Source organism: Nuphar pumila, chromosome 3, assembly GCF_984573655.1.
Source record: "Nuphar pumila chromosome 3, dmNupPumi1.hap1.1, whole genome shotgun sequence".
NCBI lineage: Eukaryota > Viridiplantae > Streptophyta > Magnoliopsida > Nymphaeales > Nymphaeaceae > Nuphar > Nuphar pumila.
The window spans coordinates 49,431,142-49,445,411 of record NC_143251.1 but is presented as its reverse complement, the minus strand read 5'-3'; positions in this window follow the sequence as shown (position 1 = coordinate 49,445,411).

The window sequence follows — 14,270 nt, the reverse complement described above, 5'->3', positions numbered from 1 at the left end:
ATCATCTACACTTTCTCCTCCATTTAAGCAAAGTGGTTGAAACACCACCCCTGCTGCGATCATCGCGACCTCTTAATATAAAAAAATGGCACCACAATGGGCTGACCTAAGCTCTCTCATTGCCATCTACCTCATTCCCTTCCTCCTTCTGCAAACCCACCATAGGCAACCTCTCTGTCACCTCCATTGTCACTGCCCTATGTGCCAACACCCCTGCCTTGAATCCTCGAAGCCAAGGTCATCGTTCAATGGTGTTTCACCATTCCAATTTTCTTAGATCCCTCTCTTTTTCCTTTATGGTAGGTGTTCTATCATCGTACACTACCGTGGATCACACATTTGATGCGATGGCCGTTGGAGCAGGCAGTGCCGACCTTAGGGAAACTATTGGGATCTTTGAGCACGACTTCAACATTGCCTGTATTACGAAGCTCTTCTTCACTCGGTCACATTCGATTTCCGCTCAAGTTAACTCTGACATCCCAACTCCTTTGGGATTGAGCATTTATATTTATAGTTGATCAAGTTCCACCGAAGAAGCTGCTTGTGCAAGAAATCGATTGAGCTTTCTGGGTCAAACTATGACAATTTTGCATTTGATCAAGAGAAACACATGCATCAGTGATCTCTCTGTTCATCCATCAACTCGGATCAAGCTGGTAACCACCCAAATCGATCCTTAGGGCCATCAAAGTTGAATCTTTAGAAAGTGAGAGTTCTCAAACAACTGATGATGTAAATACTAGTAGCTTGATTCACAATGTTCCTTCTTTTAGAAGTCACAAGGACTCGAAGCAAGAAGTTAGAGATCATGAGATTGAGAATCTTGCAGGATATCGTATTTGAATTGGCAAAGAGGGTGATCAACAAGTTGTTCCCTATTCAAAGAGTTGTCTTGGAACCTACAATGCAAGGCTACGACATGATTGGTTGTGCCAGATCAGGAATAGGGCAAACATTGACTTTCTTGAAGATCAGAGATGGTTCTCAACCACCAACCATCATCATGAAGCAATGCCAAGATGAAATTTTGTGCCTGTATTACCATCTTCAGCATTTCCTATTGAAATTAGTCAGTTTAAAAGATGCATCAAGCTGCAATCATTCGTGATCCATTGCTGCCACCTCGTAGTTCATGTCGGGCAACAAGATTTGATACACACTATTACTTTTGGCATTTGAGATTGCACACCAAGTGTTCATTGTATTGCTTAGGTAGCAGTCTTTGCGGTTTGCGAAACCCCAAGGATTTTTGGGTTTCACTACACTCATTTTACTGGATTTACGAAAGTAAGATACCTTAACTGAACTTGTAGAGAGCATGTTTATGCATTAATCTTGTAAGCATGATGTGCATCACTAAATACTTAACTGAATTGTAAATACAAATTATGTGTATACACCACACATAATTGTGTATATTTTGTTTCAACCTCGTTATGTGTACACACATACTTAGTTATGGAGATCTAGAGATGCTATGGCTGCCTATATGTCTAACTGATTTGAGTGCAGGAAATACCAAAAATGTGGTACTTATGCGAAGTATCAAAACAACTATAAGTTAGTGTGCATTGAATGCAATGCAAATCGGGTAAACGCTCATGATAAGTATATGTTATGCAAATGCATCATACAATAATTTATTTTATTGTATGCAAGACCTTCATGCTCACACACTTCACTTAGTTGAAGATATCTAGGATTGTTGTGATTGTAGTTTGCAGATCATGCTGAACATGATTTGAATGTGTGAGAAGAGAAGTGATTTTCTTGTTATGGTTCAAGATATCATGCTTGTCATGATTGTAGTTAGTAGAATATGGAGTATGTTTGTTGCAGGTACTTGTTTGAGCATGCATTTGTATAAATGAATGTTGCATGATTGACGTGATAAAATAACTAAATAAAGTTGCTTATGCAAAAGAATATTTTTGGTAAAACATGCCATGTATGTTATGAACGAATAATATACAAAAGCATATGCTATAGAATCATGTTTATAGTAGGATTATGCAAATACCGTTATGCATGGACTGATGTCTTGTGCTCTCATGAATGAACCATGATTTAAGACAATTATATATATATATATATATATGCACGAGATGCTTGCATTGCATATTGATTCATGTAGTGAAACCATATACAACTTTTATCCTGTGTAAATCTTGAAATGCGTAGGACTTACATATGTTGAAGTTTAGTTGCTTTATATTATGAAATGTGCATGTTCACGTACACATGCATAGAATTCATATTTTGTTTACGTATGCTTCGAGGTTTAATCTATGAACACATGTGATACATTTTTAAGTTAAAAAGTGAACTATAGTTCTTGAAACCCGGTTGGTGATATTATGCATGTGATGTAACATATGACATGATGTATGATGTGATACTTGTTGATTGAATGCATGAAAAAAAATATGTGATATATCTTATTGAAATCAATTAAATGTTTGAGCCCGGATAGTGACTCATGATCTTGTATTCGGTTGATTGAATTGATATGTGTTGGCGCTCTAAAGTTGTAACCTAAAATCACATGGTTTGCTATTGATTGTATACATGCTTGTACCCAAGTTAGTGGCTATCGACCCTGAGAGTGATCAATTGTATTGATGCATGTATGATAATAGTTTTATTGGATAAGGTACCCATTGAGAAATTATTCTCAAAAGATTTTTTGTGACGGTGTACATGACCAGATCAGGCAATCCGACTAGAGTGGTAAGTCTCTGTGAGGAAGTGCATTATCCAAGAACAGGTAGGTCGTGAAGACGATATATTCCTGTGAGAAAGTACATTGTCTAAGACCAGGCATGCCATCTATCTAAGACGGTAACTCCTTGTGAGGTTGTACATTTTCTAGACCATGTGATCCAGTGTGGATCTTGTAAATCTTTATTATGATTAAATGAAATGTTATGATGAATTGTGATGATCTTATGAGTTAGTTGAGATAGCCAATTATGAATATATAGATTTGGCTTTTCTGTTATACTATGATCATATGCTAAACTCAGATGTGAGAATCAAACTCTTATCAATTTTAAATCTTGATATAAGGTTATGATTGTGATGCTTATATTAGCGTATAGGTGAATGGCACATCATAGCTACAAATGACTAGGTTGACTTATTAGGTAAATGACACATCATGCCTACATAATTTTGTTGTAAATGATTGCATTATAATTTTCTGATTTGAACATATCACACCTATGTATCATGATTGATGTGTATCATGAATATCTAACTGACTTACTTAGGATGTATATGTGTGTTTCACACTATAATGGTCAAATATTATTTGACCTATTGTTGATAAAAATTATGAATATATATGAAAATGATGCAATGATCTGAATATCTTAGAGGCATTTATGTATTTATGTGATGACTTGTATATCTTGAATGCATATGGATTATGATTTATGATGTAAGTTAAGGTTGAATAAAATATTAAGTGATGGAATGCTTTTAAATGCTTTATATTCGAATGCTTGAAATAAATGAATCATGAGATGTTGTTTCCTTGTCTATCACTTGATGATTGATGAATAATATATCATATCTTTACTTTTGAATGTTTGATATATTTTTTTTAAGTTTGAGTTTGGGTTGCTCTACCAGACTTTATGTAAAACTTGAGATGTTTTCTTGATAATTAAAATAAATAAATGAAAAGTTATTGATGCATTTATGACTATAATTATAAAATCTTGATTTTCTTGAATTTGATTAATTATGAACCTTTGTCTCAAGTTATGAAGAATATTTCAAGAATAATTGAAATAGGCTAAGGTATGTAGACTAAATGGGTTTGTGTGGTTTTGGTTCTTCGACTTTGAAATTGGATTCAAAATCGCTATTTGGATCAAATATGGATCTGAGGTGTTGTTTGGATTGGATATAATTTAAAATACTAATTGAATCCAATGGTTATGGATTGGACACTCATAGGGGATGTCCTGTGGATCCCCATTTGGATCCAGGAGTCCATATGAATTAAAATATTATCTAGTTTTAATTCAAATAACTAATTAAATAAATATATAAAAGTGATAATTTAAATTTTTAATAAAAAAAATTATTTAAATCACTAATTGAGGACATCCCACACCTCTTGAAGAGTTAATAATTGTTAGAATTGATAATGGTTAGTTGTTGAATAGTCAAACCTAATAATTTAAATTAAATAAAATTTATGAAAAATCAAATAGCTAGAGAAGATGGAGTCCAAAAGGTAGTTTTCTTTCTAGAAAGGAATCCTTTCCCCCTCCACATGATTTTGGAGAGGGAGAGACCTTTCTCAACTAGGTTAGGGATATGGAGATGCTATATGTACCCCCTCTCACACACCCCTCTCATTTTCAGAAAATCTCTCTCTCTCTCTCTTGTTTTTCCCTTTTGTTTTTCTTTTTTCTCTTCTCTAAAAAAAAAAATCTAGGCGGTCTAGAGTAGGGTTTTTAGCCATTAAACCTGCACAAACTTCAGTCGTTGTGGTGGTATAGAGATCAGACTACTCGATTTCTTCTGTCTTAGGGATCTATCGGTTTTTTAGGTAAGATTTACGTAGTAGATGCTTTTTTACATACATTAAGCATGCATATCTCAGCTATATTTATTTTCAGTATCATATTTACATGTCTGGATTTGTTATACATGTTTTTGTTTATAAAGAAATTGTTATTTGGGTTCGAAGAAGGTGAATCATGAGTTTTTCATAAAATTGATTTTAAAAAATATGCCTAAATAGGGTTTCTTTGTTGGTTCATATTAGATTCAGTCATAACTTGATTATTATTGAAGATATTCATAAGTTAAACCCATATTGTATCTGATTGAATCTAAAATATTGAGTTTTTAAAGGTTTTATAGATTCAAGAAGATTTTTAACAAAAATATTTTCTAAGAAACCTAAGTCTGTGATGACTGATATATTATTCCCAACCAATTTTGGAAATAAATCAATATCTCTTCGATTATCAGCCCAAAAAATCCAATTAAAAATACTAATTGATCTACGCATCTTGCTCTTAATCTTAGAATCTTGTTTTGTCTTATTTGGATTTGTAGTGAGGGAGAAACGTTTATTCTAACAGAGCTCTGATTTTTGGCTCTAGATACACGACTGCTATAACCTATCTCTACTAAAAGGTAAAAACACTCAATCAAAATGACTCTGAATATTTTATAAAAATTTTGGGTGACAATATAATAACAGATTGTGTAAAAAGATTTTTTCCAAAAACATTTTCTATAAATTCTGAAAAAATCTTTAATTTGATAAAAATCTTGTAGTTTGTAGATTCTTGATCGAAACTCTGTCAAAATAGGGTTCTGTATTTTTTTTTAATTATTTCTGTACTCATTATTTTTGAGATAGATTTATTGAGTTGTATTCTACATAGGTACAGGCAGCCATGGTAAAAATATCATTATTTGTTATATGATATGTTATTTTTGATAGATTTTATAAAAATGGGTTATCATAGATCCAAATTTTCCTCGTGACTTATGCTTGTGATTAGTGAGTAACATGTTTGGATATTGTGTTTTTACTATTTTTCTATTATATTTTGCATATTATCAGTGTTTAGAAACCTTATCAAATCATAAACAAAGGGCTAAATATTTAGAAAGATCTGAGTTTGAATTTATGAAAGTTGAAATTAAAAGACAATATCAAATCTTGATTGTCTTGTAAATTAACTATTTTGATTGATTCTAAAAGAGAGTACTTTTGTTTATATGATCATGTTTAGCTTGTTTAATATCTAAATTCACATTTGACTTAATGAAGATTTAATGGTTTGTACTTGAGAGAATCAAAACCTTGCTTTCTCAGAAATCGATTTAGGGTTTTATAGTTTTTTTTGAATTTCAATTATTCTAAATGCATATGTTGCTGAGATATAATTTTTTCAAGTTATGTACAACATGAACTGAATTAAGTTATGTGTATTTACATTGATTAAGAATGGCTATGAGTGAATATAATTAAAAACATACAAGCCATTCTGATTGGGGCTTATGGGGGCCTGGATCAAGAAAATCGTCTTATGTGTTTTTGGTTATGGGTTGGTTTGTAGTGGATTCATTGATTCAATCTGTTATCATGGATATTTTAATTAGGTCTGATATGATTTGAGTACTGAAAAATCAAGACATTAATTAGAGTCATGTCGATTTACTCGGTGTGGGTTTATGGGAGCTCTTGTCAAAAAAGTTGGGCTTATGGTTTTAATTATGTTTTGATGTTTTCTCTAATATTTTCACAAATTAGTTTTGAATCATATTAGATCTGATAAAAATATTTATGATAGAGCTAAAGGTAAGCTCGATCACAATTGGTAAGTTACAGTTGTAGTGTAAGGATGCCCTGTTTCTGAGAAAAAAACTCATACACAAATTATAATTGAGATTTATGAATAAATTTAGTTATGGTAGTTTAAGTGTATCTGTTTTCATGATAAATTGAGCATAAACATGATTGAAATTTTAAAACATGTGAAAGATAAATATGAACATATTGATTGTATTGTGAATTGGCAACAAGTTTCAGTTATGCAATTTTGGGCTACTCTAGCCACGAGACCTAAATAATTTGATAATGATTCATAACTATAGCTCTTTGCTTGGTTCATATTTGTGATATAGATGCATGCTTATTCCTAATTATTAAAATTATGTGATACTGCATGAGTAAATTGTTGAATAACATGTTGACATGATTCCTTACTTATGAAAATTCATGTTATGCTTTGAGATGCAGTATGTGTGAAATACATGCAGGATGATATAAATTCCACAAGGTTGCATGGGTACTTTAAGTGCTTAATAAAATAATAATGTATGATTCCAAAGAGAGAACAGTGAGATGGAAATGCACTAGCCTAAATGGTAGATACATTTACCTATAGCCTAATTAATAAAGATAACCGTGTAATATATTTTCGAGTATGCCTTTACCAAGGTATATTGAACCAAAATAATTGGTGGTCTACCATAGAGAGGGTAGGTGGTAAGAAACTTTCTGTGCCCTATTCTTTTTTATTATGCTACAAGAGAAAATGCCTCGATGGTCTCCCAGCCTAGAGAACTTAGGGGGACCAGAACTGTCTTTTATATCCTACAAGGGCATGTCCCAAGTACTTTTGTAGAAGTGAGTGATCATGATCATCATTATGGCACAAAGCTATGTCCCCAGACAGATTCTCTCTGAGCACGCTACTGCCTCTCATGGCCTGACTCCGCTCCTAGGAAAGATGACTCAGTCAACTATTTGAGAAATTAAAATACATGGCATAATAAACACTCAAGTAGTCTAGTCTATTTCATATTGGTCCTACGCATACTCGAAAGGCATTTGGTAATCAAGTGAAACATAAATTACTTGCTCACTTTACTTTTCTGTACTTTTATTTATGTTCATATGATTATATGGATTCATGCATATTATTAAATATCTTGGTTCTAATTATAATACGATTATGCATGCGTGAAATTGTTATATCGTGCTTGTGTACGTTTGTAGAATCATGAATGCATGAGCTTCTTGTTAATGGTTTATCTGTATATTAAATATGAAATATTATAGTTCTTTGGTGATTTATGCTTATTATGCAAGCTTTATGTATTGTATCTTGCATTAGCTGTATGAGTCTTATTGAGACCCTTCAAAGTCTAATGCTTTTAAAATAAAATATTTTTTGTGATCTGTGGAGCGAGAGTAGGATGCTAGAGGAGGATGTAAGGACCGATGCTTTCGAGATCCCAGGGGCTACTTGTCTTTTCTTTTATTCGATATTCATTGTCTATCATTGAACAATGACTTGAATGATTTAATATTTAAATAAAACTATTTCATATTTCAATTAATTTCTTTTATGATGATTGAACAACGTTTTTAAAATGTAATGTGTCTAAGAGGTTTAACAAAAAAATTAGTTTATTAAATTGATTTTAAAATCAATATTTTTTGATGTGTTTAATCATGTAAATAATAACTTAAGGATTTTGTCATTTAGATACTTTATTCTCAAAATTTGTTCTAATGAGTTATTAAATGCTAGTGCATGCACATGCTAACTACTTAGAGCTTATTTCGGTTAAAGCAATGCCAATGATGAAAGACTTAACTAAATAATTTATTTTATATAGTGGTTTAATCGGATTTAATAATGGTGGTTATGCACTGGATTTGGTACTAGGAAGCTAAGACACGCTCGCGCTTAGGCAGACCGTCTAGTACTTGGTATGATTGAAACATGTCCGTTGGTGAGACTGTTGAATTAATACATATTAAAAAAAAGTAAATCAATAACATGTTAAAAAAAAAGTTCCTGGTATTTTTAGTTTAAAATCTGTCGTGCCATTATAGCTGGTATCAGAGCCTTGGATCAAAGGTCATTGGTTCACATTCGTCTAACAATCCAACATCTTTCTTTAAGTATGTTTCATTAAATTAGTATGATTGCATGAAGAAATATTTAAATTTATGGATATTATCAGAATAATAATAAGATAGACAATGTTTAAATTAAATATTTTGCACTGTACCTAAGTTATAGTCAATTTATTATAGATGGCTTATCATGAGAACACTTATAGTGAAAATGTTTCCAATGAGACTAACTCTAGTGATGTGTGGCAGACGTAGAGGGGCTTTATCATGGATACACTTTAGAATATTGGTGAGGCCATTCAAGCACTATCATAGAACCAGAACCACCCAGTTCCTTCTATGTAGGTGATACATCATAATCCAAACCCAAAGTTGGTGACTTACAAGAAGTTTCTTAAGTTGGAACCACCTACGTTTATGAGGAAAGCTAATCCCGAAGTTGCAGAAAATTGGCTTGAGGAGATCGAGCGAGCTTTTCGAGTTCCACTTGTCCCCGATGATAGACAGATAGGTTTCAGAGTGGTGGAGTACTGCTTGCACTGTGCATTTTGCAGGAGTGGCTTACATCCCATGAGAGACTTTTTGAGGACTGTTCTTATAGACATAATTTCCTCAACATGCCAAGATTAGGAAGCAACAGGAGTTTTTGAAGCTCGAGCAGGACATTATGAGTGCGGTAGACTACACTACCAAATTCAGGAGTCTAGAGAGGTACTGCACCATGCTTTTTACTGATGATGAGGCTAGGTAAACTAAGTTCGACAGATGTTTGAAGAACGGGATTTGGTATCAGGTCATGACCAGTATGACCATGACCTTCACTGATGCGATTAAGGCTGCTGCAAACTTGTTAGTAGAGTGAGAGAAAGGAAAGAAGGAACCGCCGAAGCAGCAACAACAACAACCTCGATGACCAATGATCATCACACACAGTATCCCACAGGTAGAAAGAAGTCCATTCCTTCTTCCAAGAGGGAGAAGAAACGAATAAGGAGAGGTCAACATCAGCCGCCACAACAAAGATTCAGGTAGAGGTGTCAGAAGTGCAGTAGGGTGCACAGTGGATCGACATGCCCTAATGAGACCACCATTTGCTACTACTGTGGCAGGAGATAGTCACTTTGCTTGAGATTGTTACAAGAAGTAGGGTGGTGAGGGATGACAATAACCTGGTGTGATCATCGCAATTTTTTTTCTTTTCCTCTTTCCTATTCTTTTCCCTTTTAAGGGAAAAAAGAGGGGAAGAAAGAAAGAGAAAGGAACTCTTTTGCAAAGTCTCACTTGACCTAAATTTTGAAAATGCTTTGAAATTACTCGCCTTCGTTTTGAAAATTTGCGGGATAAAAAATGGAGAGACGAGATTCGCTCGTCGGTATGAGGTTCGATCGTTCCTGGCGCCTTTACCAGGGGTAATCGAACCAAGGATCAAATTTATGCCTTTTTGCTTTGCTAAAATATTATCTAAGAATTTATTCTAAGTCTAGAGTGCACAGAGAATCATGCTTGTGCAATGCAAATGCAGAAATGTATGCTTTTGAGAAAACACTTTTGGAAATGTGAGATTTTCCAAGTGATTTTGAAGTAAATGTGATAATGGAATGAAGAAATGGTTTTTGAAAGTTGAATCTAACTTTAGAGCTTTTGAGATAGATCTGAAAAGATATTTGAAGTTCTAAGTTTTTGAAATAATCAGAGTTGGGAAAATAAATCTTGAATTGAAAAGAATGAAGAGAAAGGAGAATTTTTGAAGTTGAGATAGAAAAAGTGAAGTTCCAAAAAGTCGAAATGGACGAGGCAGAATCAACGGGAGATACTGATGAGGAATATAAAACTCAGTAGGCATTTAGAAGGTCAACTCAAAGGCAGGGGTCGACTTATAAATCCAGAAATCAATCTGTTAATGACCCTACTCAGTCACAACTTCGAGACATGATGAAGATAGTCAAGGATCTGCAGGCCCACGACAAGGGAAAAATGGTCTTTACAAGTAAAGATTTCTATGATGGACTGGATGGGGATGATGATCTCGACAATCTTCCCAAGAAATTTATCAAGTTTGATGGTTCGGGTGACCCAAAGGCACACCTCGCTCTATTCTTTGCAGAATGTTCCATGTTCAGGAGGAATAACCGAGCCTTATTTCTTTGTTTCCCTCGCAGTCTGGAGGGTATTGCAACAAAATGGTATTCAGAGTATATTAACCCTAGAGAGTTGAAAGAGTTTGACAAAGTGGTCAATTTATTTATTAAGCGCTTCCTATTCAATGGTGAGGCACTCCCGACCCTCAGCCACCTCTGCAGTCTGAAACAGAAGGAAAATGAGAAAGCCAGGGATTTTATTCATAGGTGGAGATCCGCTTGTAACAAGATGTGTGATCCGATATCAGAGGGACATGCACTATCTCTGATCCTGAACAACTTTTCGCAACTTCTAAGGGGATTGATTTCCACCTCTCCATGAAAGACCTTCATAGAACTGACAGAACGAGCCGAATGACTTGAGTTGAGTATGGAAAATGGATCTTATGAAGGCTTCATATTCACCAAGAACAACAGTCAACAGGAATCAAAGAAAAAAACCCATTTCACTTATTCTGCCAATAATAGTAGAAATCAGAATAAAGGAAATATGAAAGATCACAGTTATGGTTCAGGAGGGTCAAATCCCAACAAAAATGATCAGAAAGGTAAATTGATCCCTCAGTATGACAAACAACCACAACAAACTCTTGAGCAAGGGTCGAGACCTCAAGAAAAGCCAAAGTGTGAAGGGTGGAGTTATAATCGCAAGTTTACCCCCTGGATCAGTCTCTCAAAATAGTGCTAGAATATATGTTTGGCAGTGACATGATTAAGCTTCCAAAGGTAGCCGATCCACCAGTAGTCATGGGGAAAATGAAAGAGAGATTCTGTAAGTTCCACCAAACAGTGGGACACGATACCGAGAACTGCTTCGTTCTAAAGAATATTATTCAGGATTATATTGACAAAAACATGTTGGTGGAAGGTGCCGAAGATGAGAAAATGGGAATACTAAATCAACCTTTCTTTCAGCATTCAACCGCAATGATATCTGACCATCCTTTCTAGCCTCAAGATCACATCCAACCATGTCCCAGCAGAGATATTGATATTCAACATCGGGTTTTAGTGTTACATAAGGCCCAATCCAATTCTCAGAAGATGGACCTCATTTAAGCTCTCAGTAAGCTGAAAGTCTCAAAAGAGCCTGCTGGGGCATCTCCAGAAGTGGCCCAAAGAATGCCATGGTTCCCCAAGAGCTTTATCAAACCCATACCAGAAAAGGAAAAAACATCTGAAGAGAAGATCGATACAGTGCAAAGACCGATCACCGCCCTCTCCAACATCTATATTCTCCAGTTGGCACGCGCCTCTCCCAAGCATCAATAAGTTCTGGATGACTTATTGCGGAAAATCAAGGTCAAGCCAGGCACTACTCCCGAAGACATGACCCAGATCGTTAATCAGGCCATGACCAATGCCCCTATAACATTTTTTGATGAGGATCTGCCCAAGCCTCATGCATTTCATAATAATGCTCTGTACATTGTAGTGCGAACCCGAGAAATGAATGTACCCCACGTGCTCGTAGATGGAGGCAGTAGCCTCAAACATTTGCCCCAAAATGACTGCCAAGGATCTGGGTATAAAAGAAGAAGAATACATGCCGGATCCGATCACCATTTATGGATTTGATAATCACGGACAAATAACAAAGGGAAAGATTTTTCTAGAAATATTTATCAACTATTATGTTCACACAGTGCTTTTCCACGTTGTCAATGTGCCGCCAACGTATAATCTTCTACTGAGGCGAACATGGATTCACAATGCCAATGCAGTGCCATCCACCCTACACCAGTGTATTAAGTGGTCTAAAGGCGGCATGATAACTACTGACCTGGGGGAAGATCCAAAAGAGAGGCTGCCTCAACCTATGATTCCTCAGCCGACCTATACTGCTGATATTTCTAGCATCAGGAAGAGCGAAGAAGTTGTTCTTAGCGAAAGTCGGGAAATGTTAAAACTAGAGGCAACGTTAGAGGCGAAGCATACTACGGCGACGGTCCGATGGCAAGGGGCATATTTCTTTAAGATTGGGGGTCGTCTCGATTACAACACTTTCAAGGACCATCCTCTTTTTTTGCAGTTTGTAAGAACCAAGAAAGGGTTTGACCTGTTATTGAAGCATGGTTATCAGCCTTTCAAAGGCTTGGGCAAGAACGGAGATGGCCGGCTAGAGCCAGTGATCCCTGACCATCATCCGCGTAGAGCAGGATTGGGATTCATGGGCAAAAGATCTCACAAAAATACTGTTTTCATTAAGGGGATTCATTAAAAGCTTCTACCATTTGTTTTTCTCCTTTTCATTCATTTGATTTCTGTAGTTTGTAGGGACAATGTCCCATTTCAGTTCATTTTAAATGTCGTCGTGTCATTTTAAGTCTTCAATAAAGCTATCAATTTTCTCGTCTATCTGGATGCCATCTTTCTCTCACTCTTCTGCAATTTGTCTTCAAAATTCGTTGTTCTTATCCCTTTTCATTTCATGCAATTTATGTCATAATGAATAAACTTTTTCTAAAAAGCTATTCCTTTTCAAAATTTCAGAATGTCTTCCCAATCAATAAAGAGATTAGTCATCAAATCTTCAATCACATCGAAACCTGCAAAGATTTATCGGGTCAGAGCAAAAGCAGATGACAGTAAAGTCACAAAACAGCCAGAAGAAGTGGCAGAATTTGACTCATCACTTCCAGAGTTGCCAGAATTTGTAGCAATTCAGAAACAAGATGAGCCATCGACCCTAGTTCAGGATCCAACTGAAGAGATCAATATTGGTTCAGTGGATAGTCCTAAAATTCTCAAGATCGGCACCGGTCTAAGCACATATGAGAAGGGAAGGCTCATCAATTTTCTCAAGCAGTACCAAGAAGTGTTTGCATGGACTTATGAGGGTATGCCAGGGTTAGATCCTAAATTGGTGGAACATCACCTCGTTTTGAAGCCTGATGCGAAACCAGTTAAGCAAAAGTTGAGAAAGATGGATCCTCGAATCGAGCAGCAGGTCAAAGAAAGACTTGAGGACTTGCTCAAAGCTGGATTCATTCGAGCAATAGATTATTCGGATTGGTTGGCAAATATCGTAGTAGTTTCCAATAAGAATGGCAAAGTTCGAATCTATATCGACTTTCGTGATCTCAATAAAGCTACCCCAAAGGATGATTATCCACTTCTTAATATTGCTCTTCTGATCGACAACACGACAGGGTATGCCATGTTCTCCTTTATGTATGAATACTCTGGATATAATCAAATCAAATTGGCCGCTCGTGACCAATCCAAGACATCCTTCACCACGCCATGGGGTACTTTTTGTTATACAGTCATGCCGTTTGGGCTCAAGAATGCCGGGGCAACCTATCAACGCGCAATGACCGCCATATTCCATGATCAGATGCACAAGACTATGGATGCATACGTTGATGATATCCTAGTCAAATCCAAGGAAGAAGAAGACCATATCGATGCTTTAAGTCAGGTCTTCAAACGACTCATCCTTTACAAGCTAAGACTCAACCCTTAGAAATGTATCTTCGGAGTTGAATCAGACAAGTTGTTAGGCTTTTTGGTCAGTAAAAAGGGGATAGAAGTAGATCCCGCTAAAGCAAAGGCCATCATTGATATGCCACCTCCAACCAACCTTAAGGAATTGCGTAGTCTTCAGGGACGTATGCAATCAATTCGGCGATTTATATCCAATATTGCCATGAGATGTGAGCCTTTCAATCATTTACTCAAAAAAGGAGTGAAGTTTGAATGGAGACCAGAGT